General features: G+C 48.5%; 1 protein-coding gene across 1 annotated transcript in view; it reads right to left on the minus strand.

The window, feature by feature from the left end:
* RBFOX3 (RNA binding fox-1 homolog 3) overlaps nt 1-18,844 on the minus strand; it is a 732,886-nt gene that overhangs the window by 560,539 nt on the left and 153,503 nt on the right. Inside the window, exon 2 of the mRNA XM_078653988.1 lies at nt 10,774-10,814. The gene's annotated coding sequence lies outside the window, so the exon portion shown is untranslated. The remainder of the gene's footprint in view (nt 1-10,773; nt 10,815-18,844) is intronic.

The raw sequence follows: 18,844 nt of genomic DNA on the forward strand, positions 1-18,844 counted from the left end.
TGCCAATACTTGTCTATTTTCTTGTGTCTTGAGTCCCAGTGTTGTTGTCAGCGTCCCTGTTGTGTCAACTCTATGATGTGGATTACAAGCATAGGCTTTACTGGCGGGGCAAGGACTGCACCAAAGATGCCACTTTCTTCTCCTGTGCCCCTTCCTTGACTGGTTATTGGTGTAATTACCTCCAGGGGGTGATGTCTACTGGCATCGCACCTGTGTAAATCCATACAGGTGCTTGTAAGAAGAGGTATCTTTCCACCTTGGCAGTGGAAAATCCATTTACCAGCACAAATGGCAATCTTTCCATGGGACGTGCACCTGAATTGATTCTGGGAAGCCCGGCCCTTTTACAACGGCGCCGGAACAATTTTCAGAGTGGGCGTGCTGTAATCAATGCTACGTCACTGAAGTCACAGGGACTGTGAAAAATCCAAGAGCCACACACAAAGAACAGGTGTAGCAAACGAGCCACGCCTACTCAGCAAGAGAGTGTTAATGGTATCTGGTGGTGCATTTTGGGGCACATTGTCGCAAATTAACCACTAAAGGATGGTGCACTAGCACACCGTCATTTACAGTTCCGAAAAACCGTTCTGAGATGTAGTTTTACTGATAAAACTATATAGCGCATAAATGATAATGTGTGGAACTTGGGTTTCAGCAAATATTTACAATTTTCACATCACCAAGCACACAGTTTTGCTCCTATTGAGATCTTTCTTTTCATCACTAGCAGCTAATTTATTTTGAAATATGTGTACAGTTCATTTGCAGGTTTTTAAATGTATATTAGAAAAAAAACTAACATTATGCAGCCTTGCCTTTCACACTACCTGCAGCACAGCATGACTGTCAGAGAGTTCACTTTGTAAAATCCTTTAACTTTGTACATAGTGAAAGAAAAGTAGACACTGTGCTCAGTTTAAAGATTGCCAGAAGACATTCCACGAAATTTGACCTCTGTCTTTGAAAGCACAGCAAATATGAGAAGATAAAATCTAAATGTAAAGGCATCTTTATTGCTCATGCCCCTTCTGTGCTCCAGCATGGCATGACACCCTCTTCCTTGAGTTAAGCCTTGACTGCAAGCAGCTGAGTATGTCGGTAATAGCAGCCAAGTGAAAGACAGGGTGACAGGACACTTCACGGAGACCCTGAGCCTTTAAAAGGCTGATAAGGCTGGGCGAAGCTATATGTCTATCTCATCGCCACCACAACCGGCCTATCGGAAGTAGGAGGGTCTAATGTTCAGACACAATGGGCAGCTCTTCTGGCCTATCACAAGGCCTAGCCTGTCCACACATTCTGAGGGGCCTCCAGACCTGTCCTTCTCTGATCCTATCCCACCGCTTTCTTCAGAGAGTTCCTAGCTAGGGGTCTCTCGCTTCCACCCCTCATGGGGCCAGTAGTTATCCTCCATGTGCACAACAGAGTCCTCTGGCAATGCGCCCCACGCAGACCCACCCCACTCACCCCCGCAGTCAGAGCCGCTACTGGAGGGTGGGGAGGGGGAAAGGATGAGAGGAGGAGGGGGGAACTCTCACCACTCACACCAGAGCTCCCTCCGCCCCCCATATTTCTGATCCGACCCATTCCCCAGACAGCGGCGTGATAAATGGGGGATGCCAACCGCGCACCAACGAGCTGAGTCGTCTGTTCTAATTAATACACCGGGGAAAATGGCAACATACTGCAAACAATGTGATGGGAAGACACTGGCACATGCTGAGGCACACACTGGCACACGCGCTGTAAAACCAAGGCACGGCCAAACACGAAGGACTACACGCCCTGCAACGCAGGCACACACAGGCTCCCTTTAACACACACACAACAAACACAACCCCATTGACACTTGAAGAGTCGAGAACACTGGAACAAACACACTGACACACAGCCTGTGATATAAAGGCGTGGGCACACGCTGATGCCCTGTTACATGAGACCCTGTGACATGCTGGCCCGGGCACCCTAGCCTACACACTGACAAGTAACCTTTGATATGAAGAAATACACAAGCACATGTTGGCACACACAAACTAGGACACAATCTGTGATATGGAGGCACCGGCACATGCTCTCACACACACAGGCAAACACCAATGACACATGCCCTCCCTCTCGCACACAAATACATTCGCACAGAGACTGGCACACGCGTTGTGAAAGGAAAACACTGACATAAGTAGGCAGCTGCCACACACAGGCAGACAGCAACACGTACACGTGCACACACACACACACACAGCCTTGGAAACTCTACCACGCACACGGGTACAAACACAACAACAAGGTTCTGCCCTATGAAGGAACTAACACATAATGACCGCAACACACACACATCTGCACACAGGCACTGGCATGCACAGAGTGGCATCGTCAAGAGGGCAAAGCACTGGCAGACGCTGTACTTTACACATCTCATACTAGAAATAATAAACACTGCCACTCACAGCGGTACATAAACACTGGCAAATACATACCGGTGCAAGCATCGGCCAACACACACTGCCGCACAGACAATGGCGCGTGCTCCCTGCACAGAGGAGCGGGGCTGAGGCTGTGCCCCGTCACACCTCTGCTCTGCCCCTGTCCTGCCTGCAGCTTTGGAAGCAGGACAAGCCTCCTTTTCCAAGACACTATGTCTTGTTTAGCGTCTCGATGCCATGTGGTAATCGTGTGCCTTATAAATCTGTCATTTCATTTTATTTGTTTACCCTGGGGCGTCCTTTCCTTACCAATAGTGAAAGTGACGACCGTCTGGGAAGAAGCTCTTGGCGAGAAGGAGGCCTCCCGACACACAGCAAGGCACCTGGCGCGAGCCTTTCATGGCTCGTGCACGTCTGGCCGGCCCCTGCATCGAAGGAGGCCTCTCGACACACAGCAAGGCCTCTGGCGCGAGCCTTTCATGGCTCGTGCACGTCTGGCCGGCCCCTGCATCGAAGGAGGCCTCCCGACACACAGCAAGGCCTCTGGCGCGAGCCTTTCATGGCTCGTGCACGTCTGGCCGGCCCCTGCATCGGTGCTTAATTTGTTAAATAAAAAAAGTGCAGGGGGACACAGTTTCGTAGGAGCCTCCCCACGGGTGCTGCTGAACACACGCTGTCGAACACCTAGGAAGCCCGAGTTTGATTCCACTTCATGCTTCTTTCTCCCACCGCTCTACATGGTCTGTCTGTCTGTCCATCTTGTTCCTGAAGGTTATTTTTCGGTCTGCTTTCTGCCTTTCTCACTGCTATCTTATCTCCTTTCTTTCTCCCCTTCTCTCTGGACGAAGCAGGCCCTAGACGGCTTCACCTGCAATGCCGGGGACTCGCTCATCCCTGTAAGTGCGAGAGTAGTGTATGTGGTAACCCCTCTACAATCCTCCTCAACTTTACTCCCATCCACAGTGGAGCCAAGGAAGCGTCCTCTGATGGAAACAAAATGGATGAACAGGACATTTCCTTACAGGCTGATGCCTCTAAAAAGCAGAACAGCAGAGGCCGTGACAGGCACATTTTGCCGGACTTGAATCTCAAGCATGGGTAAGTCAAGGAGAGCTGAAGACAGGGTGGTGCTGGGGAAGGTAAAATGAAACAAAAAAGACTTAACAAAGCCGAGGTACAAAAGATTACATTGGAGAAGCTAGGGTAAGGCCTTGGGAGCTAAAGTAAAGCTGGTGAAGATAGGGTAAAACTCGGGGAACTAAAACAATGTCGGGGAAGCTGGGGTAAAACTAGAGGAGATAAGGAGCGAGATTCTAAGTAAAAACTTGGGGAGTCTAGGTAAAGCAGGAGGGGGTAGAAAACATGTAGCCGGTCTAAAATAGACAGTGAAAAGCTAGGGAAAAACTTGAGGCACTAAAAGCATCTGAAGCTCGGGTAGAACCTCACAAGCAACTAGATATTAGACAGAATCTCCACCCACGCACACAACAGCAAGGAACTCTTCAGCATCATCAAGGAGTTCGCCCAACCCACCAGCGAGTCTACCGACATCCCTCCCTCACAAGACCTCTGCGACAAACTCAGCATCTTTTTCCACCACAAAATCAAGAGCATCTACGACAACTTCGACGAAGACAACCAACACACTGAACCCTCACCAACCACCCCGACACCCGGAAACCAGCGATTGATGACTGGACAGCCCTCACCACCGAAGACACACTGAAGACAATGAAGTCAATCCACTCAGGGGCCCCCACGGACCCCTGCCCCCACCACATCTTCAACAGAGCCGCCAACACCATCGCACCCATGCTCCGCCAAACCATCAACCGCTCCCTGGCGACCGCCTCATTCCCCGACGACTGGAAACACGCCAAGGTCAACCCCCTCCTAAAGAAACCCTCAGCGGACCCCACCGACCTCAAAAACTACAGACCCATCTCCCTGCTCCCGTTCCCAGCGAAAGTCATCGAGAAAGCCATCAACAGCCAACTCGCCACATTCATTGAAGAACACAACATCCTCGACTCCTCCCAATCCGGCTTCAGAAAAAACCACAGTACGGAAACCGCCCTCCTCGCCGCAACAGACGACATCCGCACCTTACTGGACAAAGGAGAAACAGTAGCCCTCATCCTCCTCGACCTATCAGCGGCGTTCGACACAGTCTCCCACCGCACCCTAATACGCAGACTCTACGATGCAGGAATCCAGGACAAGGCCCTCGACTGGATCTGCTCCTTCCTCTCCAGCAGGACGCAGCGGGTCAGACTCCCCCCTTTCCTCTCGGACCCCACACCTATCACCTGCGGAGTCCCCCAGGGCTCCTCCCTCAGCCCGACGCTCTTCAACGTCTACATGGCTCCACTTGCCCCCATCGTCAGAACCTACGGACTCAACATCGTGTCATATGCAGACGACACCCAGCTCATCCTCTCCCTATCCAACGAGCCCAACACCACCAGACGCAACTTTCGAGAAGGCATGGAAGCCGTCGCCAAATGGATGAAAAACAGCTGCCTACAACTAAACACCAACAAAACAGAAGTACTCATCATGGGCCCAAACCCCGGCGCCTGGAGTGACACCTGGTGGCCCACCGCCCTCGGAAACCCGCCAACCCCCACAGACCACGCACGCAACCTGGGAATCATCCTGGACTCCGAGCTCAAAATGGACCGCCAGATCAACTCTGTCTCATCTTCCTGCTTCCACACCCTCCGCCTCCTTCGTAAGACCTTCAAATGGATCCCCCTCGAACACCGAAAGACAGTCACTCACGCCCTGGTCACCAGCAGACTCGACTACGGCAACGCACTCTACGCCGGAATAAACAAAAACCTCATCCGCAAGCTACAGAACATCCAGAACGCCGCCGCAAGACTGGTCCTCAACCTGCCAAAACACTGCCACATCTCCCAGCACCTGCGCACACTCCACTGGCTCCCCGTCGAGGCGAGAATCACCTTTAAGATGCTCACCCACACACACAAGGCCCTCCACGGCACCGGACCAGCATACCTGAACAGCCGACTCAAATTCCACGCGCCCCAAAGGACCCTACGATCAGCCCAGCTTTCCTACGCTGTGGTCCCCCGCACCAGAAAGACCAGATCGGGAGGCCGCTCCTTCTCCTTCCTCGCGGCCAAAGCATGGAACGCCCTTCCGCTCCACCTCAGACAGACAACATCGCTCCCCATCTTCGCAAGAAACCTCAAAACCTGGCTCTTCGACAGACCCCCTCCTTGATGGAATGGAACCTGCACCCCCCCAACCCCCCCACCCCTAGCGCCTTGAGACCCTTACGGGTGAGTAGTCGCGCTTTAACAAACTCCTGATTGATTGATTGATTGATATTACAGGACAGCCGTCTCAAGCTCCCTCCTAGGAGCATGCCTACTCTACCGCGGCTGGCGTTGAGTTGAGGCCAGGATCCTGCACCGGTATGCTGAACGTGTGTGTTTTTGTCCTCTGATGACAAATAAAGCTCAGGCCCAGAGCCACAGCTGCAGTTTTATCGAGCCAAGAATTTGTTAACATTTTACTGCCAAGCGAAGAATCCATTGGGGTGTCCTGCCCTCTTACAGCACCCAATAGCAACCTAAAGACTGTAGAGGCAGGATGGACCCTTAGACAGCAGAAAATACAGCTAAACCGAAAATATATCCTCCTGAGAGTTAACCAAGACTGAGCAACCTACAAATCTCAACCAAAACTGATGAAAACAAAGAAAGTCGCCTGTTTTGCAACACATGCCCTAAATGCGAGATGCCTGGAGTTCACGCACTCATGGGGTACTAAAATACTCTTGAACATAGTCTCAAACCTCAACTCAGGGCCTCAAGAAAGGTTTGCAATCCAATTTACCTAACATAAGGCATATTTGGATCTACTCCTTACATGCCCACAGTCTCCCAGCACAACTAATTTTAGCCACAACAATTCAGGAGCTAGCCATGGTGCTGAAATGCCAGTATGTTCTCACTGACGCGGTATACAACCTTTACCATGCATTTTTTACCACGCAATACCACTACAACGCTGGCATTACAACGCAAACCATTACAACGCATTGCGCTGGGGGGCGCTCTAGGATAGGGAATAAGTTTAATTTTCTATCCAACACCTTCCCTAGTGTCCACGGGGACTGGAGTTGGAATAGAAAATTATACTTACCACTATCCAGCACCTCTAATCGCTATGCGTTGTAAAGGTATGCGTGGTAAAAACCGCGTTGTAAAGGTATGCGTGGTAAAAGTATGCGTTGTAATGTCATACATCCCACTGACGCATCAAAGTCAATGGCAGCCCAAAGCTGACTGCTTTTCAGAGGAATTAGTTGCTAAAAGCCCTGAAGAAACTCCTAACCTTACAATTCCAGGACGTGACCAAGACTAACATAGTGGCTAGAGGACACATACTATAGTATGGGGCTGCTGGGAACCTCAAATTCTAAAACCTCATTTTAAAGTATGTTTTTCTTTAAGCCTTTTGAACTGTTACGCTGTAGACTTTTTGTTTTCTTTACAGTAGCTCAATATAACTTTTTGTGGTCCTGGGGCCAGATGTAGGAGCCCAAATACCGGTCGGTAACGGCCGATTTCGGCGGTTACCGACCGGTATTTAGGAATTGGCATGTAGGGGCCATTATTTTACAGAATCGGTAAATTTACCGATTCGGTAAATTTAACGATTCTGTAAAATACCGAATCGGTATTTTTACCGATTCGGTAAATCCACATGTAGGTGACACTCCTAAGAGTGTCACAAGCCCTTAAGAGTCTGTATTTTACCACCCAATCCAATTGGGTGGTAAAATACCGAATTCAGGTGTGCATGCACATCTGTGCATGCACACCTGTGCCATGTGACACACAGACATGCCCTTAGGGCATGTATGTGTGCCACATGGCACATATGCCTGTATTTGGGGTGCTAGAGGGTGTCAAAGTGACACCCCCTGCACCCTTGCAGGATTCGGTATTTACTGATTCGGTAAATACCGAATCGGTATTGCCCATTGATTCCTATGGGCTTCAAGGCCCATAGGAATCAATGGGCAATACCGATTCGGTATTTACCGAATCGGTAAATACCGATTCTTACCGATTCGGTAAATTGAAAAATACATTTACCTACATCTCACTACTTATATTTTACCGATTCATAAATACAAAATCGGTAAAATTCGGTATTTATGAATTGGTAAAATAGAATTACCTACATCTGGCCCTTAGTGTCTAATGATCAAATACAATACCTATGCAGTCGATAATAATCATTTGTCAATACGACTGTATACGTATGCCACTGTGTTCTTTCTGTATTATCATCGTTGTGCTTGGCAGCACGTGTCGACCGTCTTTCTGTGTATGCTTCCATATGAGGAGGTGTGTACAGGAGTGTTTCACAGTATACCAGTGGCATAGTGTGCGTATTATAACTACGTATCACATAATATAATCTGACTGTGAATATTGACCACAAGGAGCCACCTTGGAAGCTCTTTTCCTGGTCACTGCTGAAAATTGTATTTTTATTGGCCATCAGTTTCAACCAATCCGATGGTTTCCCAGGTTTACCTACGTTCATGGAAGGTTATTTCCCCAAATTCCTTGTTTGGATGGCATGCTAAGACCTTCATTTGTGATACTGCATGTTCTCCCTACTAGCCCAGGATTATGGATACTGTGACTCCAATGATCAGACAGGGTGGTATAGATTCCAACACCCCAGTAGTAACATTGGTCGAGCAGGCAAGGCCTAGTTTGAGGAGGGTTGAGATGTGGGACGGACGGTCAATAGCAAATACAATACCTATGCAGTCAATATATATTTATATTAAAATAGATATATATTTTATATATACATTTATTTTATATATACATTTATTTTATATATACATTTAATAATATATATATATATATATAATATATATATATATATATATATATATATATATATATATATATATATATATATATATATATATATATACACATATATATACACACACACACACACACGTCGATGCATATGCTCCCCGAGGTCAAGGCGCGCGAGTCCCGCTGCTCCCACCGGGTCCCGCCAGCTGCGAGTCTTTAGCCGAACAAGTGCGCCCTCGCGCCTCCTCGCGCCTCCGCGCGCGCTCGATACCAGCGCCTATTGATGGAGGGCAGTGCCGGGGCGCTGATTGCCTGCGCAGTCTGGAGGGTTTCGAGGGAGATCAACAAAATCTTTCTGCCTCTCCCAGGTCCTGGTTAGCCGCTATCGACATGGTGATTAGGACATTACCCACAATGCCCCGGAATGCGGCTGCGAGGGGCTCCCGTCGATGGCCATTGTGAGGCGAGCGCGCTCCGAGGCGACGTTTGATAAAGCGTTTAGGAAGGCTTCATTAAAAGGAGAGAGCTCCGCGGAGGGCACCTCCCACCCGCGCGGCCGCCATGCCACAAACATGGCCTTCTTCTGATCCCAGCCAGGCGGCACTGCAGGGACACCGCACGTCGATGCAAATGTCACTGACGGAGCTGGGCCTGTCTCAATGCACTCCCAAACTTGGCAGCTATGGAACCGAGCTATAGGGTGACGAAGGCATTGGCGCTGAACCACAGAGCTCACTCAGACGTAGAAGCTTCTTTCCACCAGCAATGCGGTCATCAAGGCTACTTATCTCTTGAGAGGGTATTTAACTCGTGAGCATTGCCGGAATGTGCATCCTAACAGTATCTTTTATTTAAGTGCATCTCACTGCAACAAATACTTAACGCTTTTCGATTGGATGTACTCTAATAGGCTTCACAGCGTTTACAATTTATGTTCGATTACATGATATTTGTATCCTGGGTGGCCTTTTCCACGATTGTGGGCTGGTGTGCTCTATGCAGTGAATTGAGTGGTCTGAGTCATGTGGGCAGCAAGCCAATTAGCACACCTGCCCTCACCTCAGTCCTTACAAGAAGAAACATTAATTGGTAAAGCCAATAGGTCTCGGCCATCCAAGAGCTATTGGAATTGTCAATGCCGCTGTCTTGTAGCCACGTTGAATAGCTGCACGACTCCTGTTCGGCATGGCGGAAGTCATGCAAAAAGGCGCTAGGAGCTGGCCTGCGCTGTATTCTGTACTCACACATTTGATAGCACTTCATGCACAATTAAGAGGAAAAAAGTCCTGGTGAAATAAAATATTTGGGCAAGGTTCAGCTCTTAAAGAAACTGAAACAAGTGCTCAAGCAGCAACTGCCTGGGCCCGGCTCCCTCAGCTGCGCCCTGGCCTGCCCAATTCCCGGGCGGGTGCCCAGCCCCCAACAACAAGGCCTGATTTTATCTGCTGAGCTGTAGTGTGCTCCATTATGACTCATCTGCCAGAAATTGTAATTATGTTTAAATGGGAAAGAGGGGGAGCGTGAACTGGGAGAGTGAAACTTTTAAAAAAGGACATGTGGGTGGAGCCTGGCCTGATAAACAACATGCCTCATGAAACCAGCATTTTAAGAGGCTTGGGCCCCAGCAAAACGTTTGCATATGTTAACTTAGGAATGTAGGTATCTATTTTTTTATTTCATAATGAAACATCATAAACAAGTTACAAAATGGCGCGAGGGTGGCTGAGGAGGTGAATAAATAAAGCTGATCTGAGAAAGTAAAGAAACAACAAGGTTGGAGGTGGGTAGAAGTAGACCGAGCGAGTGAAAACTCAAGCATTGGTGTGGAGTGCTCAAAGACAAAGAAAAAAGTAGCTCCTAAAACGGGTTCAGTGGATGGGCACAAGTACTTGGTCCATGCTCTGGGGGAGGGCCAAACACAGGAAGAGGTATGAAGCATTTATTCTATTGACAAACGGGAACAAAGGATATGATAGCAAAAAAGGAGCAAACAAATGGTAAGCCTAGGGCAGGCTGAAGTCCACTGAATTATAGACGTCTCTTCGAGTCAGCACATGCGTTGTCTAGCCAAGACCAAAAAACAACTAGCCCAGTATGCTTCTTGTCCCTCCCCTAGACTTACAGAACCTAGAATGCAGAAACATGTCTCTAGTTACTGTCAGCATTCTTTGCCTTCTGATTGGCTAAGGCATTCCTAGCATTGCACAAAATATGCTGAAAGTCCTTCCTCTTCTCCCTCCACCTTGAGAGAGATAAAGAATGTTTATTCTTTTAGAGGTTGAGTGGGGTGTAAAGGGATTGATTCAGAAGCTCTAGAGGTTTTTCCTGCACTTAAGTATCCCAAAGGCCATACGGCTGTAGAGTGCAAGTAATGAACAAAAGCCCTCGCCAGCACATTAATTTCAACGAACGTGCACTTGATTTTACCTTTAAAACACACGAGAACACACCAGTCATACCTTGCCGCAGCCGCGCCGTGTCCCCTTTGGCGATCTGGACCCTGCATGAGAAGACAGAGAGAAAAGGTAGAGTTAAGATTGATGGTTCTTTTTGCCTAGGCACCTTTTCACGTTTTTCCATAGAGCAGACATAATTCAAGTGGATATCAGAATGCTGTTTTGAGAGGAACTCGATATAACACATTAACAGTTAAAATCACATTTTCAGAGGTCTTCTTAATTTACATGTGGATGATTTCAGAGTAGGGATGTCCTACTTAGGAGTGCAAGACAAACATTACATATACAGTTTTATATTTACAAAGGTGTGTGTAGATAGCAAAAAGGGTGTTCTTCAGAGGTTTTCATGTTGCCTGAGCTGATGAAGAGTAACTGTTTTCAGGCAGTGGGATGCGATAGGGGCTCTCTGGATGTGGCCATCAGCTTCAAGAATATACGGTTTTTAGGCATTTTTGAAGCATGTGAACGAAGGGCCCTGCCTTACGCCTAAGGACATGCTGCTCTTTGTCTTTGGAACAACATTGTAGAGGTCAGTGAACCATAACATGTAAGGGAAGAGCCAAGTCAGAGCAGAGCCAGTGGTCCGGCTTGGCTGGTTAGAGCCACAGTAGGGGCCAAGACAGCAACATTAGTGGTATACTGTGCCGGGGTAGGGAGCAGGTAGGGCTGTGGGGAGGATGGGAGGGTAGGGGCGGACTGAGCCATTGGTGGATATGGGCATGCTTCGATAGGTTGATGCCCCTGACAGACTGGTAGTGCAGGTAGTTACAGTCATGCCACTGAACTGACCCTTCCCCAGCCTTACCTGCTTTTCACTCCAGCTTGTCACAGTCTCACCCCAACCCACGGTGGTGTGTCTTTCCTTTCCTACTCTTTCCCTCCTTTTCCATTTCTCACTGTGCCAAATTTCCTCTCCTTTCTCAGTCATGCTTCCCTCACCAGGCTGTCACCTGCCTTCCCCTTTTTGCCCTGCCTCTTTCTAACCACTGTCCATTTCCTCTGTCTGTCTTTCTTCCTCTCCCCTGTCCTATTTTTCAGGTCTCGGCCTGCGATGGCTGCGCAGACATGCGCAGTCGAGCTGGCGAGATTTAATGAGATAGAGGTATTTTCACCAGCGAGGTTAAGCCCCGCCCCTCTTTTCCATTGGCTGGCGTCACCGTTTATGCTAAACGGTGGCCAGCCATTGGAGAAGAGGTCCTAGTGATGTACTTCTTTCTCTTTAAGCCCCGTCCTTTTCAGACTGGGTTCCTTGACTTTCTGCTGTGGTAAAAGGTTTCTTATCTTCTTTTTGGGTCCAAACAGATGGCCCCATAAAGAAGATAAGGAACCTTTTACCACAGCAGTATGTCATGCCGAGCCCGTCCAAGGGGGATGGCAGAAAAGTGTACGTCGTAGCGACAGCTTATTTGTATTTGATTATCTTGCCCTACAAAATTGTCATAACTATACCGTGGTGTGTTGTGAAGTACCTTGCTACTATTTAACCCCAGCAGTTGTGTCCCTTGAGGTTGACGGAAGAAGCATGAACAGGTAGAAATAGAAAAACCTGTACCTGATTGATGGAGGACTGAGCATACCAGGAGTCCAGGCAGAACAAAGTGTTTTCGGAGCCCCGGAACCCACATGGCAGCGCTGAGGTAATTCTGCACGTGCTGCGCTTTGTTTACAAGCGGTCCTCGTTGCGTCAAGTGCCCCTCGCATTGTGGGCCGGGTGGCTGGGGGAGCTCGGTGTGTCAGCCATCGATGTCAGCGAGGACTTCCTCCCCGCGGCATAGCGGCAACGCTTGCGCACAGCTGGAGGAAGCCGATTGCTGCTGGGTTTTAAAAAAATTAAGCCAGGACCGACTTTCTCGCACACTGGATCTGCTGCCCCTCGTTCTCATTCGGGGGGAAAATGAGCGCCGGGGACGTGGTCTGCACGGGCTGGCTCATGAAACCCCCCCGGAGAAGTAGCTGAATAGATACGTGAGTACTGCACAGCTCTGCTCCTTTCGGGTTTCGCATGTAGCTTTGACAGTGCAGCAAGTGCAGCAAGGATGAAGGGCTGCGTAGCTTTTGAGAGGGTGGCGGAGGCTGCCTTTACCGATTTGTGAAGTAATTCACAGTAACTATTTTTCTGCCTCCTTACTACTTTCATCAGCGCCTCTCCGTCGTGAGATTGATGTGGGCTATGGGTTGTGTGACTGATTATGTCATCGGGGCTCCTCCGGGATCCCTCGGTGTGTGCCTTCGCCCAGGTGGAGAATTTGAGAGGAAAGTTGGCTAGTTAGTCGTCCTATGTACCTCACTCCCCCGCTTTGCATCCCCTGTCTGGGGCAGTAGACGTATGCTGAGTGTGATGTTATCGGCGGCGCATTTGGAGGTCCCGGGTTGGAGCGGGCGCACAGAACTGGGTGCCAGGTCTGGGTGAGTTTGTTTCCGATGCTCTTGGGCTGGCGGCATGCCCCTCAGGCCGGGTGACTCACGGTCATCGCTACTCCTACGCCGTCCGGCTGGGTCAGTGATCTGCTGTGCGGTGCTCAGCTTATGGTGCACGAGCCATTCTGCACATGGGGGATGTGGCCAGGGCGCATTTCTGGGCATGTGGGGCAGTTGCAGTTGTAGGATAATAAGCTCGCCCCCGCAGCGGTCACAGCTGCGCCAGGTGCGGGGTAACGGTTGGACGTCATGGATCCAAGGGTTTGCCTTGCACGGTGTGGTAATTGTCTCTTTTAATTTGTAGGCACGTGTCAGACAGCTGCTGAAGCAGCGATCACTATCTCTGTGCCTGGATACATAGGTGTCCGTTTACCAAGTACCTCGGGACTATGTAAAGTGCTGTTGTGCCACCATACCACACCATGCAGGAGTCGAATAGGTCCTTCCAGGTTGCGTGCAGTCCCTTTCGACCTGGGCATTATCATCAGAGGTTGGGTACCCCCTCCCCCCCCTCTAAGCAGCGTGGTTTGAAGCGTTAGTTTCCCAAACCCCTGTACCTGCCAATGCTGTCATAGATGAGGATCAAATGCACTTTTAGGGCTGTATCAACATGTTTCATAGTGCCGCAGGCCACAGGAACTGGTCCCGATTTGATTAGGGCTGTGCCTGCCATGCTACCAGTGAAAGGAACAAATGCTCTATTACAGCTGGATGGATTTAGGTCCGAGTGTGGCGCTGCGTCCCCCCGGTTGTGGTGTTGTTTTACAGGCGAGGAGCGTCCTGTTGCTGAAGAGCGGGTAACTATTGGGTGTGATGATTTGCGGTGGCCTGGGATGTCTATACAGGTCATGGACGTTGGCTCAGCAGTCAGCGGAGTGTGGTTGGTCGGCACGATGTCTGCCTGTTTCGAGTGGGGCTGCGCCCTGCTTGGGCAGAGAGCGTTACAACAGGCAAGGGCATTTTGTAGTGCTTACTTTGAACCCCGGTTTATTATGCTCACACTCATTGGAAATGAAATCAGAAACGTGCCAGCGTGCTTACCGCGTCGCGATTTACTACGTAGCCGTTAATATTTGCCACACGTTTGTAAACCTCCCTCGGGCAAGTCCTACCTGAGACTTGGAGGCTTTGAGTTCGGCCTCTCAGCTCTTGTTCCAGACCGTATGGAAGTTGTCATGGAGCTCATGTCTTCCATGGGGAGGGGAGAGGGGTGAAGTAGGTCACCTAAACACCTAAGGGACATTAGTTTGCTGCTTTGGCTGACCAAGTGGGCCCTTGACCGCTAAACAATTTCACCTTGCCATGCCCATTACAAAAGAACACGGGGCACAAAAATATATAAATTGCCACCAGTGGTCCGAGAAAGTTTAAGAGAAACTTTAAAGAATGGTTAAGGATTTACTAAATTATTGGCTAAAAAAACCCAACAAAAAAACATGCCCCTTAAACCACGGGATTACCCAAAAACATCACCATACATCATCATAGTTAATGCCATGCCTGTGCCATGGCCGCCTGTTCATCCACCTTTTGCCACCTACATCCATCCACCCACCCATCATTCATCCCACCTATTCATCAGTCTTCTCACTCTCTACTACTCTCTAGTACTCTCTACTCACTCTCTACTACTCAATACCACTCACTCTCTAATCACTCTCTACTAATCACTCTCTACTACTCACCCTGAAAAAACAGCGTGACCTTACTCCAACCCTTTACTCTTTGCCTAAAGGCACTAGTGAAAAAACATTCTAAATTCAATAGGTCTCATCTTTATTACACTTCAAGAAATTCTGTTTGTAATCAGGTGGGTTTTTAGCTTTACCTTTATTAGTGTTTGTAAAACTTTCATGTACATAACATGCATATATATGTATATATATATATGCATATGTATGTGTATATATATATATATATATATATACATATATACACCTACATATATAAACAGATATAAACATCTGCATATCTATATAAATACCAATATTAATGCATGCAGACATATACATACATATGCATGGTATGTATATAAACGTTTAAAAAAACACTAATAAAAGTTAAAAGCGACCTAATTACAAACAGAATTGCTTAACCTTAGCTAAAGCCGAGACCATTGCATTGCAAATGCTTGTTTCTTCCTAATTTCTCTTCCTTCCCTCTCTGACTCACGCCATGTGCGTGAGAAGTCAATCACTGAAGCACTGCTCGGCTTGTTTCTGGCTGAAGGTCCCTAGAGGGCCTGGGACCGAGCCAGAGCCAGTCACCTGACTCGAGCCTTCAGTGGCTCCCCCAACTCTTTGACATACCACTAGCCGCAGCCGGTAGTGGGAGTACCGGCCGGGCGGTGACGTGGGGAGGGGGAGGTGCAGGGTGGGGGATAGTAATGTATGGATTACAGACTTTAACAGGTAAGTAAACATATAAATAAATAAAACAAATTTTGTTGTGCACACTGCATCGCATTTGGTGATGCAGGGCCTAATGGATTTTGGAAAGGTCTCCGGTTATCAAATTAATCAACAAAAAAACAAAATCATTTCCTGGAATACTCAATCAAACAACCCTCTGATTAAACAAGAAATTAGATATCTAGGGGTGTAGGTTACTCAGGACATTACCAAGTTAGCTCAGGTAAACTTTGAGCTAAAAATGAAAGAGTCAAGATCACTGTTAAGATCGTGGGGAAGTCTCCCTCTTTCTATTTTGGGCTGCTCTAACTTGGTGAAAATGTACATTTTGCCAAAATGTACATTTGTTTTTGATATCATCCCTTCACCCTTTGATTCTAAAGCAAAAAAACACTGCAATGAGAAATATCCAGTTTTGTTTGGTCCTGTAAAGGAGTGAGGATCGTGTGGAAGAAATTGAGAAGCACAAAGTTAGAAGGTGGTATCGCAAATCCCGATTTTACTGTTGGGCCTTCCAGTTAAAAAAATACAAGATCTCTTCCATTTAATTCATCCTGCTTTCCTCCCTTCCATCAAGCTATGAGAAAAAATCTACCTTCTGGCGGCAATGGTTTTCTTTTTAAGTTTGGTCATCTGAATTTCTTTAAGAAAGTAAAATTAAAGGTCTTAAGAGCTGCCAGTAAGCTCTGGTACCAGATCAGAAGATTTTTGAAGATTCCATGTTACAGATCCAGTGCCCCCATCTGGAATTCCCCAGGCACGCCAATCTGTCTAAAAGATAATCTGATTGTCCCATTGATTGAAGACGGGATTGACAAATGGGGAAAACTCTTGCAGAATAGTAAGTTATTTTCTTGGAAATTTTTAAATAACATTACAAACCAGAGGCTTTCTAGGTTTAAATTTTATTAATTGTCAAGTTGGGCCTCTAGTCTAGGTAAAGATGGGGAGGAAATGAAAAGTGTGAAAATAATTTGTGTGAGCCCCTCTACCAAAGTTAACTAGTCTCCAAAAGGTACTGGATGCTGGTAAAAGGGGACCTACCGCCAACGTCTATGGAGGAGTCCTGGAAGAGAGACCTGCCAACGGCTGAAACAGTATTTTTATGGTAAGTATTGATGCGCACTTTATGGTCTGTTGTTAAAGCTGCTCCACCTCAGAAGGAACCATCTGTTTACACTTCACAGAGTATACTGGACCCCTAAAAGGCTATCAAAATTGGGAGGTGAAGATGTTAAGGCTTGCCTAAAGGGTGCTTTCGTGCATGCAGATGATTTAAATATGTTCTGGCAGTATCCTCAGATCCAGGGCTTCTGGCAAGACGTTGGTCAATCAATCAATCAATCAGGACATTTGTGCGTGCTACATACCCGTGAGGGTCTCAAGGCGCTGTGGGGGGAGGGTGGGGGGATTGATGCTTCTGATCGAAGAGCCAGGTCTTGAGGAGTCTTCTGAAGGGCAGTAGGTCTTGGGTCTGCCGTAATTTGGTGGGGTGGGTGTTCCAGGTCCAGGCGGCGAGGTGGGAGAAGGATCTGTTGCCGGCGGTCGTTCTTCGGATGCAGGGCACTGTGGCGAGGGCGAGGCCGGCGGAGCGGAGCTTGCGGGTAGTGGCGAGAAGCTCAGTCGTCTGTTGAGGTACACTGGGCCGGCGTTGTGGAGGGCCTTGTCTGCGTGGATGAGGAGCTTGAAGGTTATCCTCTTGTTAACGGGGAGCCAGTGTAGGTCTCTCAGGTGGGGTGTGATGTGACTGCGGCGTGTGGAATAGAATTCCTTTTACCGGATTTACTAACATAATAATTGTTAGCATGATGTAGCTGCATACGCGTATATTTACAGCTTATGCATTATATGATATTAGTAGCCGAAGGTAGCCTTTGCATCTTTCCTTTTAGTTAACTTTTACAATAGTGTGAGAACCACACTAACGCCATTTTGTATTTATCGACTAGGGCTTGGACAGTGATCATGTGTTGTTTTCCCAGTTACCGAGTAGGTCCCAATTAGTTGAGTCACAAGACAGCTGAATTCATGATGTTCTCTCTACTCTGAGACCCAAGGTTGCATCTGGCTTTAGAGGTCTTGCCGGCGCCGGGCTGTTACTCCCATGCACTGAGACGAAAGGGAGTCACCCTTTCTGACCTTCCTTATAATAGCAGAAACAGACTTCTGAGCAAGCTTTGTGTACCATATATGGTCCTTCCTTAAGATCCTGTACCTATTGGTAGGTTGCCAACTATGGTTATTTCGTGTAATGTAACTATGGTATAAATGACCTGTCTCATCTGTGAATCTTCAGTCTTCTCAGCACACTGATTGGGTGTGGATGGGGGGCTCCTCTGCACAGAGTCTTTTTTGTGAATAAACAATTGCCTTTTCTTCACTGCCAACTGACTGGTTATTTGGGAGGGGTTATTGGGCTATTGGTAAGTGTGGCCCTTCCCATTATTTTTCCAGTACTACAGGCGGGGGATGTCGAGGATCAGTCGTGCCGAGGCGTTCTGGATGCGTTGCAGCCGTCTCAAGAGCTTGTTTGATGTTCCTGCGTAGAGGGTGTTTCCGTAGTCCAGCCTGCTGGAGACGAGGGCCTGGGTGACTGTTCTTCTCGTTTCGGTGGGGATCCACTTGAAGATCCTGCGGAGCATTTGTAGGGTGTTGAAGCAGGATGAGGAGACGGAGTTGACCTGTTTAGTCAGGGAGAGGGTGGAGTCGAGGATGATCCCCAGGTTGCGTGCATGGTCAGTGTGTGTCAGGGTTGTTCCCAGTGAAGTCGGCCACCAGGAGTCATCCCAGACTGAAGGGGTGGAGCCGAGGATGAGGACCTCTGTCTTGTCCGAGTTCAGCTTCAGTCGTCTGTTCCTCATCCATTCGGCGACGGCCTTCAGTCCTTCGTGGAGGTTGGTTTAGGTGGTGTGAGGGTCTTTGGTGAGGGAGATGATCAGCTGAGTGTCATCGGCGTAGGAGATGATGTTGAGGTTGTGCTGTCGGGCGACGTGGGCGAGGGGTGCCATGTAAATGTTGAACAGCGTTGGGCTGAGGGTAGAGCCCTGGGGTACGCCGCAGATGATCTCGGTGACGGTGGAGCAGAAGGGTGGGAGGCGGACGCTGTGAGTTCTGCCGGAGAGGAAGGATGTGGTCCAGTCCAGGGCCTTCTCTTGGATCCCGGTGTCATGTAGGCATGTTCGTAGTGTGTGGTGGCAGACCGCATCGAAGGCAGCTGACAGGTCAAGGAGGATGAGGGCTGC

Source organism: Lissotriton helveticus, chromosome 7 (assembly GCF_964261635.1).
Source record: "Lissotriton helveticus chromosome 7, aLisHel1.1, whole genome shotgun sequence".
In the NCBI taxonomy this organism is placed as follows: Eukaryota; Metazoa; Chordata; class Amphibia; order Caudata; family Salamandridae; genus Lissotriton; species Lissotriton helveticus.